The 25,205-nt window shown below is 33.7% G+C and overlaps 1 protein-coding gene across 2 annotated transcripts in view; it reads right to left on the bottom strand.

Annotated features, from left to right (window-relative positions):
* Positions 1-17,492, bottom strand: part of Sara (Smad anchor for receptor activation) — a 418,622-nt gene extending 401,130 nt beyond the window's left edge. For both annotated transcript variants that reach the window (XM_090410157.1, XM_090410156.1), the window contains exons 1-2: positions 17,344-17,492; positions 5,900-6,020 (exon numbers count right to left, since the gene is read on the bottom strand). The gene's annotated coding sequence lies outside the window, so the exon portion shown is untranslated. The remainder of the gene's footprint in view (positions 1-5,899; positions 6,021-17,343) is intronic.
* Positions 17,493-25,205: the final 7,713 nt, after the last annotated feature.

A 25,205-nucleotide genomic window follows, 5' to 3' on the forward strand; every position in this document is an offset into this window, starting at 1 on the left:
TCAAAATATATGTTAATGATACTGTGAATGGCAGAATACAAAAAGTATTTTCAAATTCTTGAAGAAAATGTAAGGCTGAAGAATTTTATTAAAAATGGTGTTGCTGCAGTACCTTTTCAAATGAATTTTAAAAGATTTTAAACTTGAAGATTCAATGAAGAGAAAGTTACATATTCTATTGGTGAAACTATACTAGAAGAAGGTGACTGAATATGGGATGACCCTGTGGAAGACGGTGCTGTATTGGTAAGTGAATTGCTGCAATGGTAAGATGAACAGTTACTACCTCCACTTTACATGACCTTGATCAGACATTTGGATTTATGTGGACAAATGTAGATAACAAAAATATCAGAATTTTCAAATTTCAGTTATGTAAGAAAGAATAAGGAAATGTAGAGAGAAGAAAGAGAGGTGGCATCATTAAAACATAATTATTATTATTATTGTTCCGGGAAACTCCGAGGAGTCGACAGACTCATCGAGGGAGGCCCTAACATGTCTGGAACAACTATTCAACATACACACAGTATCTATCATATCTTGCCTTGAACTCATTCACGGTCGTAGCACCCACAACAGACTCTGGAAGCTTATTCCACTCATTCACCACTCTCCAAGTAAAAAACCTAGCTCTAACACCCTTGTCAACCACGCTCTTGCCCAGCTTCCATGCATGGCCCCTAGTCCTCCCACCACCAGTCATATTTTCAAAAATATCTTCTGGATCAATCTTATAAAAAACCTTCAGTAATTTGAATGTCTCAATCATATCACCCCTCCTTCGCCTATCATCCAATTTCTGCAACCCACAAATCCTCAACCTATTCTCATAAGGTTCATTCCACAGACCTGGTATCATCTTGGTCACTCATCTCTGGACCCTCTCCACTTCCTCCCCATCACAAAGAAACCCTGGTGCCCATAACTGGGCACAGAAGTCCAGATGGGGTCTTATCAAGGCTCGATACAGAGGAACAACAACTTGCTTCTCTCTGTATGCTAAAGTATTTTTCATAAGCCAAGTGATTTGGTGAGCTGTTTTAGTTACTTTTGCAATGTGCCCCCTAAACTTCAACTCCCTATCCACCAGCACTCCCAAATCCCTGGCCTCATCAATCTCCTGGAGTACGGTTCCACCTATGCGATATACTGCTGCTATTCTTTTCACCCCAAAGTGCATAACCTTACACTTTGCCACATTAAACTGACATCCATTTTTCCTAGCCCAGTCCTCCAAACCTATCCAAATCATCCTGTAAAATTTTGACATCCTGTGCACTCACAATTGCTCTACCCAACTTTGCATCATCATCAGCAAACAAGTGAACACTTCCTCTCAAATCCTTTCCAATATCATTGATGAACAAATTGAAAAGCAGTGGTCCAAGAACAGAGCCCTGCGGCACTCCACTAGTCACAAGACGTCTTTTTGACTCCACTCCTGAATAAACCACTCTATGGTATCTCTCCTTCAACCACCCTCCTATCCATCTTACCAACCCTATATCTATCCCCATCTGCTCCAGTTTACTGATTAGGGTTCCATGTGGTATCCTGTCAAAGGCCTTGGCAAGGTCCAGTAGTATCACTGTAAACCCATTACCCCTATCCAGTTCAGCTGTCACTGTGTTATAAAACGTGAGCAAGTTACTGAGGCATGATCTACCCTTCACAAAACCATGTTGTCCCCTATACAATATCCCATTTTCATCTATCCAATCCTGTATTCTTTTCTTGACTAATTTCTCTAAGACCTTGACAATGATTCCTGATATGCTAATCGGTCGGTAATTTACAACAGCGGTCTTGGAACTACCATTATGCAGTGGAACTATTTTCCCCTCCTTCCACCCGCTTGGGACTAACCCAGACCGGAGACTCAAATTAAACAAAATGGTCAAGGGTACTGACAATTCATTAGCTGCTTCTCGTACTACACGAGCTGGTATACAATCCAATCCCACAGATGTATTGACATTGAGGTTTTGTAATAGACTATTCACCTCCACTTCATTCACCACAATTCCAGTATAAGCTATTGGTTCATTCATTCCTGCAATGCCACCACCTGGATGATATATTCTTGCAAAGTGCTCACTCAGCAACTCAGCTATCTCAACTGATTCAGTTACCTCCCTACCATCGGCATTCTTTAAAATCATTCTGCCATGTACATTTTTCCTTTTACTTGCTACATATCTAAAAAACTGTTTAGGATTCTCTTTAGCCCGCATGGCCAATGTTCTTTCGTAATCCTTTTTTGCTTTTCTTACCACACTCGTCACCCTTCTGGCCTGCGCTTTATACCGTTCATGTGCCTGCCGGTCACCTTTCTCCTTAAATTCCCTTCATAGTTGTTTCTTTTTTTGCAGCTCAAGCTTAATGGTGTTATTCATCCATTTAACCCCTACTTGATTTATTATTCGGACTCTAGGTATACAGATATAATAAGATGAAGAACACTTTCTCATATTAGAGAAATATTCCAAAGGACATAACAAAGGGAAAAACACAAGGACAAGGAAGAAGAGGACATTCCTGGAAGAGTTGTACAGGCGAATTATACATATTTTACATACAGTGATGGGCATGGAATTCATTGACTGAGAGCACTGTGTGCATGCAGACAATGATTGATTAAATATATGCTTAAATAAATTTGATAAGAAAATTACACAGAAAATGACCAAACCTGTTAGTAAAACATAAAACATTAAATGCTAAACCAGCACAGTCTAGTTACCTAAGGATTTTTTTTTTTTTTGTGAAGAGAATTAAACATAGAAATAAAGAGCAGCATAAGTGAGGCTGATATGGTTGGGAATCAGCTGAATAAATTTATACAGAAGAATTCTGGTTTGTTTATTTGCTTTGGTTTGCTTATACAGAAAGAAAGAATACAAACAAGCAACATATAAAGCAGATGAGTTTGGGAGTTAAGGCTGAACAACTAAGACTATGAGGCCATCATATTTTCTATTGATTGTGTGTGCGTAGAAAAGGCTAACATGTTGCAGTTCGTGTTGGGTTGTTTATTGTAATTTTAATTCACAACACAAGGTACTAATAAGAAATAAATTGCTAATATTTGCTGGTTTTTTACCGAGCATCTTCAGGGCATAAAAACAGTTTGTTACAGTATGCAAACAACAATTAAGTGGAAAACAGTTTAAAATTGTAACAGACAACATGAACTAAATTAGCACTATCCATCCATAGCACTATATATAGAGATTAATAAATATTAATTTTATCTTAAAATGACTGTCTCTGATATTTTTGGTAATTTGATACTGCCATACTTGTAGGGATTTGGAGAATGTTTTAAAGCACCTGCTAAGTCCAAAAATAGTCTCTTCTCTCTCTCTCTCTCTCTGACCTGCAATTACTTCTGTATGGTACTTTTGTTTTCTTCCATCTAATCCCATGTGAAAGGATCATTTGCTAATCCCGACTTACCATTACGATGGTACCTCGGTGATACATTCTCCAAGGTGGATGTCAACAGATCTTCCTGTATGTCCATAGTAAGCCAGGTCACAAATGCAGGGTACTCCGTATACTCCAAAAATGTGAATAATAAGAGAGCATTTCCTTAGGTGAATGGATAAGGGTTGCCAGTTTGATATGTGATTTAAATGTGGTGTGGAATTGGTATTTTTTTAAGCACTCTGGATATCCTTTCAGATGTGTCATTATTGAATAGTAACAGTTCCATTATGGTCTTGTGTATTAAGGAAGGGAGGATATTTGAGAGGGGGAGGATTTCATACTTTCTGGGGATTATAGCCACTGGCTAACAAAGTGTGGCAAAGATAGGTGATTTCAGAGGCAACAGCAGTATTATCACTGGAAAAGATCTCTTGCTCTGTATGTTAGTGTCCTTAGCATAGCAAATTGTTGATGGTGGTGTGATTGTGTAAAATATCTTCCCATATGTATAGGCTGTATAATGAGCCATTTAGAAGTTATTAGATTCCTTTTCCATTGTTAAGTGGATATTAAGTTGGCAATTTAAATACACTAAAAGTGTATTAAAGTATCTGGGGGTCATGTCACCAAATAGAAAACACATCTTCTACATAGCACAACTAAACAACTGGTTGATCATGGCTGTGTTGAGTGCTTGATTCTCTAAGTGTTTTATGTAGAAATTAAAATGAGGGGAAGGGGGTGAACCCATTGCTGTCCCATCTAATTGTTTATATAGTTTTCCTTTCCATGTGAAATAACCAGCATGTACTATAAATTTAAATAATTCAAATATATCTGGGGGAAATGGGACTTTATCAAATTAACTGAAATCTTTGAATTGACTTTCCTCCTATTAGATTTTCTATTCCTGTTTATCATGTAAATACATAATTGAAGTAAAATCTTATTACTTTTTATATAAAAAGTGTTCTTTTTACATATATAAGGAGAAGTGGAATATTTATCTTCACAATGACCTGTGATTATCATGAAAATTTCCATGAAATAGAGATATATAATAGATTTCATTATCAAATCTGATTACACGGTTTTCTCCAGATTAATAATGATTAATAATAATGAATTAGATTCTTTAATTACTGTTATCTAATTAATATAATATTGATTAACTGAGAACAACATATTCTTTCGAAGCAATCCAAAACACAAGAATATACCAATATACAATGTACTCAGAAGACAAAAACCACAAAATATTTAGCAGTCACCACCCTCTTTTTTTTTTCAAGAAGCAAGGGAAAAAAATCAAATCAATAAAAAAAAAAGTATATATAAAGAATTGTGACCTTCAAGAGTCAAAACTAGTTCTCAGATCCATAAAATAATTCAGTACAAAAGCAACATAAAAATAGAAGGCATATGCTTGTATTAATAGTCATATTCTGAAATAGGTTTTCAGTTCAGAAAGTTCAGCACTGTCTCATGGTGTATCACATTCAATAAAAACACTAAAGCTTTATCATCTGTCTGATTTTACACTGAAATTCCAATTATCAAAACATTTTAATTGAAGTTATGATATATATTTGATTAGTTCAAACATATATCATAACTTATGACAGCACAATACCACTGTCAAGATTAAGAATTACTACTTCCATATATATATATATATATATATATATATATATACACATATATACACACACACACACGTGCACGCACGTGCACACAAACTGTATATATAACTGAAATAGAAAATCATCTATTAGAACAAGTAAAGCAATTTACATATCTTGGCAGTCTCATTACTCACAACCTCGACAACACAAACAGTACAATACAGACTTAAAGTGTAAAAAAAAAGTCAATTTACAATTATGAATCTTTTTACAATTGCTTCTCTATGTTAGAATTTTATTAGTTTCGGTTTCATAACCATGTATAATCGGCACTTGCAACACATCCAATATTGATATGTTAAAACAAAGGTATTTAACAAATATCTGATAGCTGTTATAATTTCAATATTCTTTATTGTAATTCACAATTATCAAGTGTTGTGATATCTATCATTCATCATAAAAAGTAGGTTGTAGAGTAGCTGCCCTCCTTCAACGAGTCTTTGGACTCCTTGGAGGTGTCACAAAATAATAATAAACATTCTCTTTTCACTAATGATGCCATATCAGCCATTCCTACCTAACTGCTCTCTCTTGTCATTTAGATGAAATGTGCATGCTCATTAAGGAGATTGATGGGTGGCTGACAGCAAGAGCATTTAGTATATGAGTAATGGAAGAAAACAAGAAGAGTGAGAATATGGTAAATATTAACTGAGATATGGTAAATGGGCAGCTTGGATTTATCTATCCTTCACAATATTTAGATGTAAAGAATTCACTCTTTCAAAGTTGATGGATAAAAACATAACAAAAGTGAACAATAAAACTCATCATACCTGTATAAAGATGACTAATATTCCTCCTTTCTTCATTGTATTATGATGATATAGAATTGAGAATTCTACAACAGTTTTTAAACATTTTGATTACCATACTTCGTCAGCATAATCTTGAAACCTAATAATTTTAATTGAAATAGTAAATTATTTGACTGTAACTGTTCTTATTGCAGTAAATCTAAAATCAAGAACCAAATGTCAGAATTTCCTTCTATGATTCATTAAAAATCACATGATGTACAAACAAGTTCTAATCTTTTAATTCAAGAGCAGCTTGTATTAAAGCTTGTCATTCTAAGTTAAAGGAAAGTGGATGTACATAAATAAAAGCTAAAGATAGAAATAAAAAATAAAGATACAATAAAAACTGAACTGTTTTTTTTTTATTAAGTTCTTATAAAATGTAAAAACTATAAAAAATGTTAACAGTCAAGGATTTTTTAAAAAGTGGTATTGCCTTTCCAATAACATCACCTCTTTATTCAACATAGTGCCTAGTGTTATGACTAGGGACTATAGGGACTATTTTCTACCATTATAGAAAATAAAGGTAGAAATCCGCTTTAATATAAGTAGAATAAGTTGATATACTTAGAAAAATTAAAGATGGAAACTTAAACTTAGATGAAAAAAAATTTCTTAGCTGTAAAATTTTTGCTACGTATCATTGGTATCCTCAGCAGTATACTGATAATAACACAATATAAAACAAAATAAAAAATAAAAAAGAATCATATCCAAAAAGCACCACTACAGAGTTAATAGGGCAACAAATGGGTAAAATTCCTAATTAACACTATAGCAGCACTTTTTAAAAGTGATTCTTTCACTGTAATTTTATATTGTTCCATTATTAATGTACTGAGGATGCCTATAATATATAGGCAAAAATCTTATACCTAATAAATTTATTTCATGTAAGTTTGTCTTTAATTTTTCTAAAAAAGGGAGAAATAAAGGGATGAAGATAGCTCACAGAAATATATCGAAGTTAGTTAATGTTGGAAGTTTACAGGTGCCCATAGAGGGTACCCCTACCTAGTTAAGATTCTAGTCTATCGTCCACATTTCATTTAGCTTTGTAATGCCTTTGTGTGTGTGTATGACAAGTCTCAAATTGTATTCCATGACAGTCTCTCTGTAATTGGGATGAAATAATGGAAGAATTAAATATTATTTTTAATCTTTTCCCAGTGCTGTTTCATTCCATTAAACTTCCAACATGAGTTTCACCCAGCACTTAAGCCTTAACACGTGAAATTTTGCAGTACACACAAGGAGAGGGGTTCTGATCATATCGGATTTTACAAGAATGAAATGGAAATAAAACACTGTATAATAATAAATGAAGAAAAATAAAATGAAAATAAATGAATAAAGGCAGACAAAGGAAACATGAATTAGACTTATTTTGACTCATTCATTTTATCTTTATTTGGTATGTCATCTTGAAAATTTTAATGCGAGTGTTTTGGCTGTGTTTGTAGGAATGTTGATCTGATAATCCAACATTCCTCCAAATACCATCAAATTCTATACTTTTAATACTTTTATGTCTATAGACTCTCTCCATCTCTATCCCCTTTTGTTCAAACAATTCTCTTGTTCCATATAGTCCCAAGAAATATAAAAAAAAAAAGTCAAATATTCCAAACTTTTCATATTATATTATTACAATTTTTATTTTAACCTTTATCCTGTTACTGGCATTGCTACATACATCTTCCTTTAACTTTAAAAAAATTAGAAAAATAGGAATGGTGAACTTCAATGAAATATGTGCTTAATTAAAAACATTCTTAGGTCATTAGTAGAACTAACAAACTATTACATTGGTTTACTAATTCATGTTGGAGGTTTAATGGAATATCATCAGCACTGAGAAAGGATTAAAACTAATTTTAATATTTCCAATATTTCGTCTCTGTCACAGAGACATCTTCAGAGATCACAAAAAACTTTTTGTAACAACACATACACAACTACAATACAATAGTGAATGAAACTAAAGTCCTATTCTAGGTGGTATGCCCTCTATGGGCATTTGCAGGTGGCCTAGGATGTAAAGAGGGATCTCTGATAATTAATGTTTCCCAAATTTTGGGAAGTTTAATGCAACCGTATTTGTTTAAATTAGGTTGATTCCTGAGTGCAGATGCAGATTCAGAGATTAGTTTTAATCCTTTCTCGGTGCTCATAATATTCCATTAAACCTCCAACATGAATTCTTCACAGCACTTAAGACTCAACACACGGTTTACTAATTCATCAGTATCATTTAAGAAAAAACTTTTATTTTTTAAAATTTCTGCATAGTACAAATTATGAATATATACATGTATCTTGTTTTTTTTTTAAGAAAAAATGAAAACATTTATGATAAGCATCAACCCCACAAGTAGTGCTATCCTTAAGGGTTTTTTCCTCCTATAATATTAAATGTAATGTAATGTAATGTCTGATATAATGGTGCACCCATAAAAAGAAATTTATTTATAAAAAGTATAAAATGGCAAATGAAGTAAAGTTTACAGCTGCATTATGTACTAGCCCTTAACATTTGACAAATTCACTGAAGAGCAAATTATACTAGACAAAACTATATTATTGACATTAAATTATATTCACATTTTAAAAGCAAAACATTTTCATTTCCATTCCACCATGAGGGAAAAAAGGTTTACATGTGATGTATTTTTGCTACTTGTATATACAGAAGCACATGATATCAGATAGGATGATATTAGTAACCCAAACGGCATTTAGGTTATATGTTAGGCACATATAATGCGATGCATTATGGGATAGTCACTAATCAGATAGATATAATGTATATCCAAGGGATTAAAGTGAGCTAACTCAACGGAAAAGTCATATTTCCATAAAAGTAGTAAAATGATGTTTCACTATATTACAGCATACCAGATCAGACAAGGTAAAAAACTTTCTATATATACACACATACATGCATAATCTGGTGTCATTAGATATGTTACAGACAGAAGAGAATTTCCATAAGTCTATGAACGTTTGTAATATATGTATACTTCTTATATAATATATGTAATAGTCAATGGTATAGATCTCTCTCCCCCTCGATAAGTCTTTGATTGCAGGAGAATTAATGTAAGAATAATAATATCTATGCTTTATAGACTTTCAAAAAGCATTTGACAAGGTAAGCCATAAAAATGAAAAGTTAACAGAAATATTAAAACACATTCAAATTGATACCAAAGCCCTCATAATAATAATAGAATTATAATGGAATCAGAAGACATATTATAAACAAATTAATAATGAAACATATCAAAAGAGGAGTGAAACAAAATTGTATAATATCTCCTATACTTTTCAATATATACAGTGAAATGATAATGAAAGAATATAAAAAACTGAAATGGGAATAAAAATAAATGACAAAAGAATTAACAATGTTAGATTTGTTGCTGATGATGATACAGTGCTCATAGTGAAATCAAAACCAGTGTTACAAAACATGGCTGAAATACTAATCAAAGAGACAGAATTATGGCTTAGTATTAAATACAGCTAAAACCAAGTATGTGGTAATAAGCAAAAGACAGCAACAAAACACAAACTTAAGAGGATCAATGAGATTCATTCAAAATGTAAAGGCCTATAATTATTTAAGAGTAATAATTACAGAAGATGGAACAACAGTTATGGATATAATGCCTGAGGAGTGTATGCATAGAGAAACAATAGAAAGTGTGCCTATGCAATTAAGTGGGGTGAAAGGGTGGATGAGATGAGATGATCGTGAGAGGCAGTGTAAATCAGGTGGCAAGAGATCTGAGGTCCATGCTTGCATGTACGGTCGAAGACTCAGAGGGGGAAGATAGTGTGTGTGTGTGTTGCCCAGGTATGATAATGAAGAGCTGAGGAGAAGGGCATTAATAATGAATGGTATGATAGCAAGAATGTGTCAAAAGAGAGGCTTGGAATATGTGGATGCTTGGGAGGCATTTGAGGACAGAAAGGAACTGTATTCAAGAGACCACTTGAATTTGAATAAGGAAGGATCTGAAGAGATTGCTGTGGAGAGAATGTGCTAAAAAACTGACAACTCTGCTGACCAGGCTTTTCAATGAAAGTCTGACCAAGAGAAAGGTACCCAAGGAATGGAAGGAGGGTAAGACAGTAACATTGCATTGTGGTGCCTTTTGTGGGAATATGTGCTTGGGAGAAGGGGGGGAATACATCGGTTAATGCTGAATCCAGTAAGTCTCTGGAGGGGATAATGATAGGTATAGAAACAGTGACATTTTTATTCTTTATACTAATGCCAGGCATATCCGAAATAAAGGAGATGCACTGGTGGTGTTGATAGCATTAGCTGGTCAAAGATTATTGGGATCTCTGAGACGTGGTTGACAGAACATGATATACTAACAGGAATAGAAGAATCAGGGTACAGCATTTTTCAACAGGATAGGAAGGGAAAATAAGATGGTGTGAAGTAGAGGTGGGCAAAACAGGATGTTTTAGTGGAGTGTTGCTATAAGCCAGGGACCAGAAGGTGAGGAGCAGGAGATGTTAGGCAACTGAGTTTGGCAAGTGCAAGAAGAATGATGATTACAGGAGATTTTAATTACAGCGGAATGAATTAGGAAGAGGAAACTGCATGTAGTAATAAGGGAATGGAATTTAAAATTCTTGAGGGATAAATGTCTTAGGCAACATGTAATAGAAGAAACACTATATTCAAGAGTTTTGGATTTGGTCACAGCATCAGAAGAGCTGATAATAACTGAGAAGATGGCATCTCTGCCCCCAGAGAGTCACTATGTGGTTTTGACTTGGAAGATAAACAGACCTGCAGGAGTATCAAAGAGAGAGGAATTGGAAGGGCGAGATATCATTAGTGCTTGGGAAATTGTGAAGAAATATTTATTAGAAACAATAGTAAGCTGTATACCACGAGTGAAGAAGAGGACACAATTTGGTGTATAAAGTCGATGACAAAGGATATTAAACAGGAACTGCAGGTTCCTGTGAGAGCAGATGTGAGAAGAATATAAGACTCAGGCCAGGAAACTGACTAGTATAGTAAGCAAGGAAAAACTGAAATATGAGAAGAGATTGGCTCTGAGATCCAAAGAAAATCCTCAGGAATTTTTTAGCTATGTGTTTCAGTAGGAGGAGAAATGATTGTAGAAGAATGACATTGATGAATAAAAATAGGAATAGGGCGATTGATGCAAAGGACATAGTGGAGTTGTTCAATGAACACTTTATTGAGATATTTCATCCTGGAGAAGTAGGTTTTAATACTAGAGGGGATAGGGCAGGTTTGAGGTTTAGAAGTGCAAGAGGAGAGTATGTTTCAAATATTGAGTACTCTGGATGTCAATAAAGCAGTGGGACTGGATGGAATTTTGAGAGAATGTGCTAAAGAACTGACAACTCTACTGACCTGGCTTTTCAATGAAAGTCTGACCAAGAGTACTCAAGGAATGGAAGGAGAGTAAGACAGTATCATTGCATTAGGGTGGTAGCAGACTGAAGTGTCAAATTATAGACCAGTTTGTTAAGATCTTGGAGATATTAGTGAGGGACCATATACAGCTTTGAGCAGATGAAGATAACGTTATCTGTGAGAGTCAACATGGATTTGTGAAGGGGCATTCTTGCTTTAGTAATGTGTAATATTATATGTTATAGTAATATGTTATATAATATAGTTAATACTTATTTAGTAATAAATTGTTCTCAAATTTGATCTCCAGGATTTGAAAGAAGATAAATTAACTGTGGAAAGAGTGCAGAGGCAGATAACAAAGATGGTAATAGGACTGTACAATGTTAGTTATGAAGACAGGTGTTTGGTGGATAGAAGGAGAGGTGACATGATTGAGACTTAAACTGTTGAGAGGTGGTTACAGGGTTGACACTAGGGAGTTCTTTTGCTTGGCAGAACAGAGGGAAGAAGCGAGGAGAAGGGGGGGGGGTATCCCTAGAAGTTACAAAAGGAAGTTGTGAACAAGAGGGTGAGTAGTGGTTTCTTTGCATAGAAGGGGGATGGTTGAACCATGGAATGCGTTGCCTGATAGTGGTGAGAGCACGAACAGTGAGTTCAAAGAGTGCTATGATAGACTGTGTTTTCTAGGATGGGCCTCTCATGATGAGTCTCTTGACTCCATGGAGGCCTATATCATCATAATAATATAAAATCATGAATAGCTAAGACAAGAGAAGAATTTTGAAATAATAAATTATCAATCTCTGTACTAAATAAACAGACTAAAACTAAAATAACAAAATCCTATATATGGTCCACATTGAATTATGGATATGGAAAGATACAAAATCTGTAAACAGGAAATTGCAGGCATTATAAATTAAAGATGCCAAGAATTTATATTCTTTGTTTAATGGTTTATTAAACCAAAAATATAATTTCTTAGTATCTTTAATGTTTAGTACAACCAAGCAAAAAACTTTCAAATGAAAAAAAAAAGCCTTTGAGATGAGATGTAGTTAGCAGAATACTGAAGATTTCTTGGAAGAAGAAAAAAAATACTAATGAAGAGGTACTGAAGTTAATGGGAACCAAAAGAGCACTCACGGAAGATCTTATAAAGAAAAAGTGAAAGATGGCAGGACACACATTAAGAGACTGCAGGAAAAACATCTCTGGAAATACTGGAGGAAAAATTATAGGGAAGGAGATGTCCTGGTAGACCAAAAACTTCTTGGGTTGATGATGTAAAGAAATGGATGAGCAACAACAGCTATTACGATATTAAAAGGATGGTAGAGAAATGGATACTGGCATGCCACGATTACTAACCCACAAACTGGAGAAGCTACTTAAGAAGAAATAAAAATAAATAAATAATTAAATCAGAAACCAGAGCAATGCAAAGATTTTTGGTAATATACGAAACTTCCATAAAAGAATGTTAGTATTTTAAATGTAAATATTTATTTGAAAAAATTATACAGCAGTAACAAATAATGTGCATCAGTTTGAAATGTAAAGCTTTTTCAGAGAAGTTCAACAGGAGATTCATGTATAGAATACGAGATTATGTTCAGTTTCACACATGCTCCAACATTTCCAGAGTAACCACTAAAGCATCTATAATTTTGTTTTTAAAGTGTAGTGAAGTATTTACTTTTGATATATGCAGTTTATCATTTATGTAATCTCAACAGAGAAAAAAAAAAATATATATATATATATATATAAAGCCAACAAACACTACAAGCTAAGAATTTTGTATTGTCTTTTACCTACTTGGAGAATCAAAAATTTCAGGAAGAATATTCAACCAGTTTTTCAAGAATTCAAAATTTGTTGCACATTTTAAAAATGTGGAGTTAGTGAAGAGTTTCATCAATCCAAAAAAGTATTAGGATGCTCAACCTAAAGAATCAATTTTTTTTTTTTCAATATCAAAAAACCTACTGTAACGATTCCAGTATAACACAATATAACTATGCAAGTAAAAATGCAATTTGTGAAATTGCATACTTTCATACTTACAGACTTACATACTGTTTTAACACTTCATCAGTTACAATAGTTACTTTTCACTTTGAAAATGTGCAGTAGTAGAATGATTTTTAATACATTCTACTTATCACCATCACCCTGTCTACACAGGGAGTCAAACACTCTTAAAGACAGAGCATGTGCTATGTCTAGTAACAAGAGCAAAAAAAGAACAAGAAATGGACTACCTTAGATATATAAGAGCAGCTACAAGCTGAAAACTAGTAATAACATTCTGCAGAAAGCAGATGTCCCTGAAAACATTTAAGTAACCAAATTATAAAGGTACAGTCACTTCACCATACATTAAAAACATCACAAGTAAAACAGCTAGTTTAAAAAAACATTACAATTTCAAAACTGTCTTTGCACCTACAAAATAGCCTGCATGTTTTGATCATCCAAACAACTTGATATGAGGTAGTTGTTTATAAAATATTCTGTACATATAACGTATTGCATCAAACAAAGGGAATGTTCAGGAGAAATTCCCATGAAAGAAAGAAAAAAGACCACATAAATCATACCTAGATTATCATACTACTAAGGAAAAATCAGGTAACGAGAACTAACAATAATTCCGTATTCCGAATTTAATAGTTATATTTGAAAGTCTAAGGAATCCTCCAAAATGACATGATTTCCATCATAATGCAATAAAAATCAAGGCCTCATCTTAAAACAACTATGATAAGCTTATATAAAAGACCTAAAATTCACAAGTCAACAATGAAACATATGGTATCTCAACATAATATGTATTACTAGTCTGATTAACATCAGTTTATGTATTAAAAATCATTCTGCTACAAAAAATAAAAAAGCAACTTTATTCCTGGTGAAGTATGCCATGTTGCATGAAACTAGTTAAATAAATAGTTATATTGTGGTCATACCAGAATCATTACAATGGATAGCAAGCAAATCATAAAAGGTTAATATCAATAAAAAAAAAGAAAAATACAATAAATAAATAACATCGCTATTTTCTGTGAAAAGAAAAATAGGACTAGAATTCCAATTATAAGTCAACACTCTAAAACCTGATTTGTGCACAAATCGAAGCACCTTAATTAAGAGAATCCATAGGTGAGTGACTAAGATGATCGCAGGCAGTGCTTAAAATAAAGCCAATACTCATTCTGTGCTAACAGGAAAAAATTTAAAAATACATTAAAAAATATAAATAAAATAAAAAAATAAAAATAAATTGATATAATAACATATCCAGTATAACCTTATCAACATAGTTGATTAAGAATAATTGTATATGTATATAAAAAAGTAAAATGTATATGATAATTTTTAATAAAAATTATAGCTTGGTATCTTGAACAAATATTATACCCAAGGTAAAAAAACTTTCTACATATATATATATATATATATATAAAATTATACAGCAAATATCTTAACAACAGTGGTGTAGTGAAATATATGCAAATTTCATTAAATAACTTGTTGCCTACTAAGTAAACATGTAAAAAATTATGGAACATTACAGATTTCTAAATGTACTGCATTCGTATGCCACATGTTACTGTTCATAAAGGTGCTTGGATTATTTGACTGATTTAAAGTTTTAATTGTGCAAGGTTTCACAATTAAAGTTTCCCAAATCTTGGGAAGTTGAACGCAACCATATTTATTTAGATTAGGTTGATTTTTCACATATGCTGCTGATTTTGAGAAAAGTCAAGTTTATATTATTATTACATTACACCTCCAGGGAATCCAAAGACTCATAGAGGGAGGGCATCTACTCTACAACTCTCCATCTCCACCAACATCAACTACCTTCATCATCTACCGCCGACCACCACCACTAGTATTTTCACAGACAATCACAAACATCCATACCCATTGTGAGATTCAAAACCTGCAGCCTTTGGCTGGAGAGCAAATACGCTAACCACTTGGCCAGCCAGGCCGGCCGAGTATTGGCCAGCAATATTGTACAGAATCAGCAGATTTCAAAAATCAACCTAATCAAAATGAATATAGTAGTTCTGTTCAACTTCCCAAGAGTTGCAAAACTTTTTAATTTTTAGGCCTCCTGCTCAACAACACCCACAGAAAGCACTCCTCATGGAACTTTAGGCTTTTAGTCATTTTTTTTTCACTTATTGTTTGCAGTAATTTCGTGTGTGTGCTTTTACAATTTTAAGAGTGTATTCCTCATGTGATGTCTCTGTGATTGAGACAAAATATAGGATCCATTAAACTTTTGTTTAATTGTGTTATTTATTCCATTACACCTATAATGGGTGTGATATTAAATTTGTGCACTAGATTGGCTATCTGATAGGTATCAGCTGGGAAAGCAATATCTAAAAAGAGGAAAGGTCACTAGTGGCATGCTTCAAGGGTCTGTTTAAGGCCCATTGCTGTTTAACCTATATCTTAACAATAGTGGGAAAGGTTTGAATAGAGATATTCAGTTGTTTGTAGATGACGCAAAGCTTGTAAGAACTATGAGGAGTGGAGCTGATGTTGAGGTTTTACAAGAGAGCTTGAAAAGACTGAGTGAATCAGTATGGTCATTGCAATGCTGCAAAGTGTAAGGTTTTAAAATTCAGAAAACAAAGATGGAACGTAGAATATACACTTGTGAGAATATATTGGAGAAGGTGGAAGAAATAACAAATCTGGAGATGGTGGTGAACAGGGAGCTAAAATTTAGAGGATGGCACAACAAATTCTGGCAATGATGCAGAGGACACAACTTGTAAAAGTAAGGAGATTACAGCTCAATTATATAAGGTCTTGATTATGCCACATATTAGACAGATATAGTTACCTGGTTTTCAAAAGGATGAAGATGTATTAGAAAGGATGTAAAGGCAGTTGACTGCAATGGTGTGTATGAAGAAAGGTTTTGAAGATGCAATTTATAGAGTTTAGTGATTGGCGGGGAGATATGATAGTGACATATGAAACTATTTATTAGTATCACTATTAATGTTGAAGAGTTTTTTCATAGAATAGTGGGGGATAGGGGAAGAACGAGGTCATCCTTCGAAGCTATACAGCTTCCAGGGATGACCTCGTTCTTCTAAAGAGGGTATGAGCAGAGGATGAAAAGTAGTTTATATATATGGAGATTGGTGAATGATTAGAATGCATCGTATGAGAGTATTTAAGACTTGGTATGATGAGCTGTATGGCACGAGTGGATCAGTGGAGTACAATGCATGGCACTCTGATGCCAAGGAGATCTGAAGATAATTGCAAAGTCAGCAAAAATAAGTGATATGTTATTCTTGACTTATTTTTAAATTTAAAAAAAATGTACTAACTTCTTGATGTCTTAAGAATTCCAACATGTATCCCACTATTTAAAATTGGAAAATCTGGCAATTTTATCAGTGTACTTTTCTCTCACTGTTACAATACGAATCCTTGCACCCCCCTCCTCAACTTCTAAAATTCATAAATGACCATAAACAAGAATTATTTCTCATTATAACCTACAAACCAGAAGATATATAATGTCATTCGATCTACACGATACATCAGAATCAGCTGTTACCCCATTGCGGATAGTATTCGCACTCGAAAAAATATCACTCTTTTAATTCAACTCAACAAGGTATATAATCCCTGAAAGGAAAATTAGTCGTGAAAGAATGAAGAGCGTGTGTGTGGAGGGGGGGGGGGGGTCCTTTAAACGCAATAAACCTTTTGCAGGATGAAAAACAAAAGCATGACGTTATGAATGGAAAGTACAAAAAAAAAAAAACTAAATAAATAAAATAAATAAAAAGCTGATTATCACATTAGCAATCCGCGATACTAATGTGAACTTCAATTCACTTATTAGGCTTAAAGACATTTATTGTGATATTTACGGTGATCATATCCATGCAACTAAAATGTCATATTTAGAAATTTACATACGAAAAGCTAAACTTACGTTTACTTGTAAATTCATTTCTCCGGTTAATAATCACTACGATAGATAATAACACATGGAACAAGAGGTACGAAACAATTCCCTTTTCACTAACAGGTTTCTATTAGAACATCATTAATTACCCGTTATTGTAGGCGTAGCCATCTTTCGCTATGCGTTCCGTAATACATATTACATTGCTCGCTTCCTTTAGATTCAAAAGTGGCCCCTAGTGTTTACAATTAACAACACAATATAGGATAAACTAGAAAATTAATTATAATGAAGAACCAAAGGCTTCAATTCTTATTCGGCTAAGAAACAATATGGGATATAATATCCCTTAACTTAAATAAGAAAATTAATATTATTTATTTATTGTTTTGGTATATGCTTTGACATTAAGTTACTTAAAATTATTATTATTATTATGTGACACCTCCAGGGAGTCCAAAGACTTATCCAGGGAGAGTGTGCCTACAGCATCGAACGATTTAACTCCTTCCAACTACTATCCGCGCTCAAACTTGCTTAACTTTTTGCGTGAGCCAAAGGCTCTACCAATCGACCAGCATTATAATTCTATATACTGTATATATAATAAGTTGTGCCGGACAGTTTCTGGAAAAAATCTGCCTTTCCTTTCAGAAATTTGTAGTATTGTATTTCTGTGTAGAGTCTTAATTTGTGGCGTTGAATACCTACAAATTAAGAGTCTGCACAAGTACAAACTGATAATTCTCCTTTGCACCTCCTCCTCCTCCTCCTCCTTCTAAATGTTTATACTCATTCTGTGTTGAAATAATTGTATTTATTTTCCTACTGTGCATTAAACAGTAGGAAAATAAGTACAATATAGGCAAAGGAAGGCTCTTTTCTTATTTAAAAATATTGAAAAGAGAAAACAGAAATTCTCAGATATCTGAAAAATATAGTAAATGTCTGTGTTGACTTGTAGCAGAGTTTGTGGTTCCATAATGCTACACGACCAGAAGACGGTCATTGTAGATTCGATGTTAGTCGTTAAATTGAAAAACTTTTTCGAGACCTTTTTTTTCAGCTAGTTCGTTTCCAAGTTAGGTGAACTTTGAAATAAACAAATGGGTGCTTTCATGGAAGTTGGTATTTTAACCCAACAACTCAGAAAAATCGAACAGTAGTATTGATAGTATATCTGATAATAATACAAATTAGGGTATAAGAGCACAAGTGGCAGCAATTGCCATACCGTACTCTTGTAAGCAATCTTCAAATTCATTAGTAGCCATGAATACAACAATCAATAATGACTGTGCAGTAGAGGAAAACCAACTGCCCACAGATTTTCTCACTTGCAGAATAAAAGGCGTTAGGGGATTTATTCATCATTTATTTATTTATATTTTTAAATAATTTCTTTATCCTACTACAGCACAGTAGAGGATTAAGGCTACTAAATTATCTTTCAAGGTTTTCTGTATTGACGAGCACAAATAGCAACATAAGGCTAGGATTTTTCTCTAAATAAGATAACTGTCTCCTGCCGATGGTGTCTCCAACTTGTAGTGGTAGGGGGGGGGACTTGCATATTGCAATAATCTTGCGAGCTACATCGGTGGTAGCATTGCTACCAACAAGACCTCTCTAGCAGGACAGGTCACAGATGAAGGATCAACGAAAAGAGTCACCCTGGTCCTCCAGGTTGTGGATTCAGCATGGAACTGATAATCCCATCTCATAAAATAATCAACTAGTCACGAAACATATACCAAGTAATCTTCAATGAACGGATATAAATGGATATCGACCCAGGCCTTGGAATAATGGTTTACTAATATGTTCATGGAATGTGATAAGTTTGTACAGAATTGGAGCATTTCAAGAAATCATACATTAATTAACCTCCTACCGGCCGAGGTAGATGAAATTGTGAGACCAAATTGCATTTCTTATCCATGTTATTCAACGGGTGTTACACAATCGTATCCAGATTTAGATGGATGCCTACAGACGCCATGACCAGTTCATAGATATAAAATAAATATAGTAGCAATAGAAAAGACATGATAGACTGAAGAAGGAAATTTGAAGAAAGAGAACTTTTCTGTTACTTCATGGTGGAAACAACTCTAATAAAAATGAACTTTGAACAGGTTTCGTCATTTGAAAAAAATCATCACAGATAGAATTTTAAACTTTTAATGAAAGAATAAGCAACCTAAGAGTACACGTAAAATATTTCAAGATAACCTTTATTCATGCGCACACACCTATAGAAGAATCAATATAATATGACTTCTATGAAAAAATTAGAATTAATCCTGGAAAAAATTGCCCAGCAAGATGTAATTAATTTATTAGGCGACTTCAATGCAAAAATTGGAAAAGAAGAAATATATTTAAAAATGATTGAAAACTAAACCTTCATGATGAGAAAAATATTAATGGAGAAAGATTAATTAATTTGGCCACATCCAGAAATTTAATAATAAGCAGCACTATGTATATGAGGAAGAATACACACAAACAAACATGGAAATTTCCTGATGGTCATACATTCGACAATATCATAATCAGTAAAAAGACATGAATTGCATTCGGAAGATCCAGAGCTTCAGAGAAGCTGAGTGTAATAGCACCATTTTCTAATTGGTGCCATTTTTAAGGTTAAAATAAACAGTAAATATCTTTCGAAAAATTCAATTCAACTGAGATACAATATCAACAAAGTAGATACTATTAGAGAGAGAGAGAGAGAGAGAATATGAGTGCGAATTAAAACAGAAATTGGAAAACATGCAAACAGAAGGGAATGAAAATATTGAAAACATCTGGAATCATATCAAGTAGCAGCAGAAAAAAGTAGTAGCAGAAATATCAGTTGGAATTCAAAGTGAAATACAGCGTAAAAAATGGTTCACTGAAGAATGTCAATGCAGTAATGAAAAAGAAAAAAGATAGAAGCACTTGATTTAATAATTGAATATTCATGCCGCTCTGAGATACAAAGAGTGCAGCAAGGAAACCAATAAAATAATATGACAACAGAAAAGAAGATTTTTTCTTGAACAGATTTAAGAAATCCAGAAATGCTTTACAGTAAATAACCCTAGAAATTTTTTCCATGAATATAAAAACCAAAAAACTGGCCCACATATGAAAACAACAGTAATCATCAAGAGTAATGCACAAATACTAGCTACTAGAGATGGAATAGCAAAGAGGTGAAGAGATTACTTTAACAAACTCCTACTTTGTGATGAATCTACTATGTCTTTCAAACAGAATACTTATCATGCTTATCACCCAGAAATAATTAAACCTTCCCTAACTGAAGTAGAGGAAAGTATAAAGCAGCTCAAACACAACAAGGAACTAGGTACTGATGAAACAGTATAGCAGAACTCCTTATATATGGGGGAAGTGAATTAACCACACACATATATATATAAGGTGGTAAATATAATATGGGAAAAAGAATAGATACCTGCAGAATCGAAAGAATCGCTAATCATTCTAGTATATAAAAAGGGAAACAAAAATGAACGTGAAAATTATAGCATAATATCACTACTGTCAGTAGGCTGCAATTTTTTTTTTTTAATATTATGCAAAGAAGAATCTTACCTTATGCTGAAGAACATATTGGTAAATATCAAGCAAGATTCCGAATAAATAGATCAACAGTTGACCCAATGTTTCCCTTGTTTCACTAGAAAAAATGTGCGAATATAACCTGCAGGTTTATATTTTATTTGTAGACTTTAGAAAAGTATATAAAAAAAATCATCTAATGCCTTTTTATTCCCGTATACGGGGAGTAGGCGAGGCCATTCAGCCCTATCTAACTTTTTTGGAGACTGAGTGGGCAGTTCAATCTCCACTGGTACCAATCAGAGATAGATGGCCCAAGGCTCTCACTAATTAAGCGGTACACAGTGAAGAGAGACGGCTCAAATGTGCCGCCATCTCGTGGTTCCTTACCCTAACACAATATATTTAATGTCTGAAATAATGTGGGTTCTACGGTCGATTTTCTTGAGTTTACGGGACGAAAAACCCGCTTGCCCGTGCCAGAGATCGACTTAGTCGGGAACAGATCGAAAAAAGGCTTAGAAAAATTTCCTCTAGTCGCCGACTAGACTAGAAACCAAGTCTTCCTTCGTGCGGCCAAGCGCCGTGGTGTGTAAACGCCCCATCCACTGAGCTACACAGGCTCTATATGATAGCATTAATAGAGAAGGCCTTCGGGGAATATTAGATGAACCAGAACACCTCATAAGATAATAACTTTAATTAAAATTTCCACCACTGACTGCTGATGCATGATATTAGCTAATGGAATTAGATCTGAACCTTTTGATATTAAGACAGGATTGAAGTAAGGAGATGATCACTCGCATATCCTTTTTAATTTAGCATTAGAAAAATATATTCGAGAAATTGTAAAAGATAACATAAACAAAACAGTAATATTAGGATATGCCAGTGATTTTCAACCTATGGCGAGCGTCCCCTTTGGGGGACGCGAAATAACTAAAGGGGAGCGAAGAAAGTGGAAATCAAAGGAAAAACAGGAAAAAACTTATCGTTCACTATATCATAAAACAAGACAATCAAATCATTAGACCTCTTGTTTCATATGGAGCAGAGACCTGAAGCATAACAAACTAAGATGCAAAAGCGTTGCAGATCTTTGAAAATAAAATCTTCAGAAAAGTCTATGGACCTGTAACACAATAGATGAATGGAGGAGAAGACGTAATCAATAACTATATGAAATCTATAGATCCTCGCTTCTAATTGATAAGATTCGAGCAAGAAGATTAAGACTGCTTTGGAAATGTGGAAAGAAAATGAGGGCTAAACAAACAAACATTCACAATGATGACTCATGAAAAGCGACCCAGTGATAGACCGCGGATTTGTTGGAAAAATAATATCCAAAAAAGAATTAGCTGAGATGGGAATCTAGAACTGGAATGAAAGAGCTCAAGACAGAAAGGAATGAAAGACGTTGATACATGCAACAAAGAACCTTAGAGGTTTGGATAGTTGAAGAAGAAATAAGATTACTCTAATGATGTCATTTAATATTAATGGAGACAAAAAAATGAGACAGTTTGAAAACTAAAGCCAAACATTGGAAACTCGATGTGAAAATGTGAATAAAATTAACTCTCATGACGCGTTTTGCTGTGTATTTCGAAGTTTTCGAAGCATCTCTTAAACTTAGCATTTCTATAATGCTGTTATTCAAGTTTTTAATTAATACTTTATACTAGTTGTTACTGATATACATATATTTATATAGATATCTTATTGTGTATATATATATATATATATATAAAAAGTATTTTACCTTGAGCTTGGTATCTTTAATTTAACACACACACACACACACACACATATATATATATATATATGGTTTTACTCCATTTCCCAAGTAAGCAAACAGACAAACAAGTCAAATTTGCACCTGCAAGTGATGCAAGTCTAGCTGATCCTACAGGTAGTGCAAGACCAAGGCAACTCGTGGTAAAGGTGGCATAAACTCTGATCACTATTCTTAGTATTTACCCTTAGTGCAAAGCACATCTCCTTGAGGAGATGTATGATGCTATGCATTAAAGGCAAGGGGCCACTACCCAGACCGGTTTCGACCTTTATTGAGGTCTCATCAGTGGGAGCCAGGCTTAGTAATACCAAGGTTTAGGTAATACAGAGTTTATAAATATTTTACCAAAACAAGTTACCAACTACACACTACTACCATCAGCGTTGATGGTAGTAGTGTTGTAGTCGGAGAATTAAGTAGTGGAGAGGATGAGATGTATTTAGCGAAGTAGAGTAGTGTGTCCTCCCATTATGAGTCCTTGGACTCCATGGAGGTGTCATGTAATAATAATAATAATAATAATAATAATAATAATAATAAAAGGTGAGTTTAGCCAGTGTTATGCTGCGCTAGCAAGTTTTTTTCTTCTGAAACTCGGGTTTTTTTCCCCGTAAAACTGACAAATAGCCAGGAAGACCCATCCACCCATACAGTTAACAACCAGTGTAAATAACTACATGTAACCCTCGTATAATGCGGTACTTATACAACGCTGTTTCGATATAACGCGGTCTACAAACTGTAGTAACCCTTTAACTTTACATATATTTTTCACTGCATGACTTAAAAATCAAATTTTATCTTCGTTAAATTTGCGTTTGCCCGTATCGCGCATGTAGTTATAATAGGGGAAATATCCTTTAGCACGCATGTTCGTCAATTGTTTACTGTGTAAAGGGTTACTACACTTTTCATAGTAATGGCCACATAGATGATTTTTGCGACATCGTTGAAAACGAAATTAGTGAATTAACTGATGGGGAAATAGATTTAAATGAGGAGGAACTGGTACAATTAATAGATGACGTAGAACCAAATAGCGGGGAAAGTTCTGCATAAGATTTTGATTGCGATGAATCCGTTTAAAGAATCCGTTTAAAGAATTCAGTTTAAAGAAATTAGCAGAAGGATTGGACTTGGCGAGAAAGTTATTTTACGGATAATGATCCCAAAATGGAGCACTCCGGAAAATTCACGAGACAACTGGATATTTGTTAGCTCCGTATTATGAACTTGCATCATAGTGGTAAGCAAGGTCTTATTACTGACTTCTTGATAACTAAACCAGCCGTAGTATGCAATGAGAATTATACAAATGATGTCCAAGAGATTTCAAGTGATGGGGACGTGCGGACACTCGTAAATAAAGAACATCTACGGAATGTTCGTTTTGAAGACAATGATTACGAATAAATTATGCACTTTATTTTATTTTGCCTAAAACATTTATGCATTATGCGCAATGAAGTTTACGTACAATATATATTTTTATAATTTTATACTATGTATTTGTTTTATAGTTTATGTTTTCTTAACTTACATGAATAACTGAATTAAATAAAAATATTGTTTTTGTTGGATATGTCATTGTTTATATAATAATAAATAAAAAAAACGATTTTGGAACATAACCCTAGTTTGTCTATGTGATCTGAGTCTCGCATAACGCGCTTTGTATAACGCGGCATTTCTGTGGAACCTAACATCCGCGTTATACGAGAGTTACCTGTACAATACACTGGCAACACTACGGTGTAAGAAACAAATAACCATGGCATCCAACTTAATAAGATATAGGACTTCCTTTCACTGCGATGACTACAGCAATCATATAACACAATAATATATGCAGATGATCAGATTATATTACAAGAAAATGATGATGACGTTCAAAAATAAGTTTATGAGATAAATAAAATAAGGAAGTAACACTAATTATAAATATTTCACAAAAGAAACCAAAAGTAATGTTATTTGAAGATCGAGATCACATTAGATTACGCAAAAAAATTTATAGAAGATAAAATAATAAATAGAACAAAGTTCAATTTTTTGGATTGCATCATAATATACATCTAAAATATGTATCTAAAATATTAAGATAGAGATAAATAAATAAATAAATTTCAGATAATCTGTGGAGCAATTAAAAGGACACGGAATTAAAAAATAAAATAAAAATAAAATAAAAACACGCAACCATGGCCAATCGTTCTGTGTTATCTGGTTCAGAAATATGGACTGTAATGGACTGTTAAAAGAAAAGATCAGAATAAAACACAGAGAGCAGTAATGAGATTTTTTTTAAAAAAAGTTAAAAGATGCACAAAATTAGGCCTATAAAAATGAAAAAACATTGCAAGAGAGCTATAAGAGAAATGGAAAGACATTTATATTGGATAGAAAGATATTGGCTACCAAAAGAAGTGGATAAACCTGAACCAGAGAGAGAGAGAGAGAGAGAGAAGGACTGGAAGACCAGTGAAGATGGAAGTAGTGAATGCAT

Source organism: Typopeltis vanoorti, chromosome 20, assembly GCF_054136105.1.
Source record: "Typopeltis vanoorti isolate ZY-2024b chromosome 20, IOZ_Tvanoo_1.0, whole genome shotgun sequence".
Lineage (NCBI taxonomy): Eukaryota > Metazoa > Arthropoda > Arachnida > Uropygi > Thelyphonidae > Typopeltis > Typopeltis vanoorti.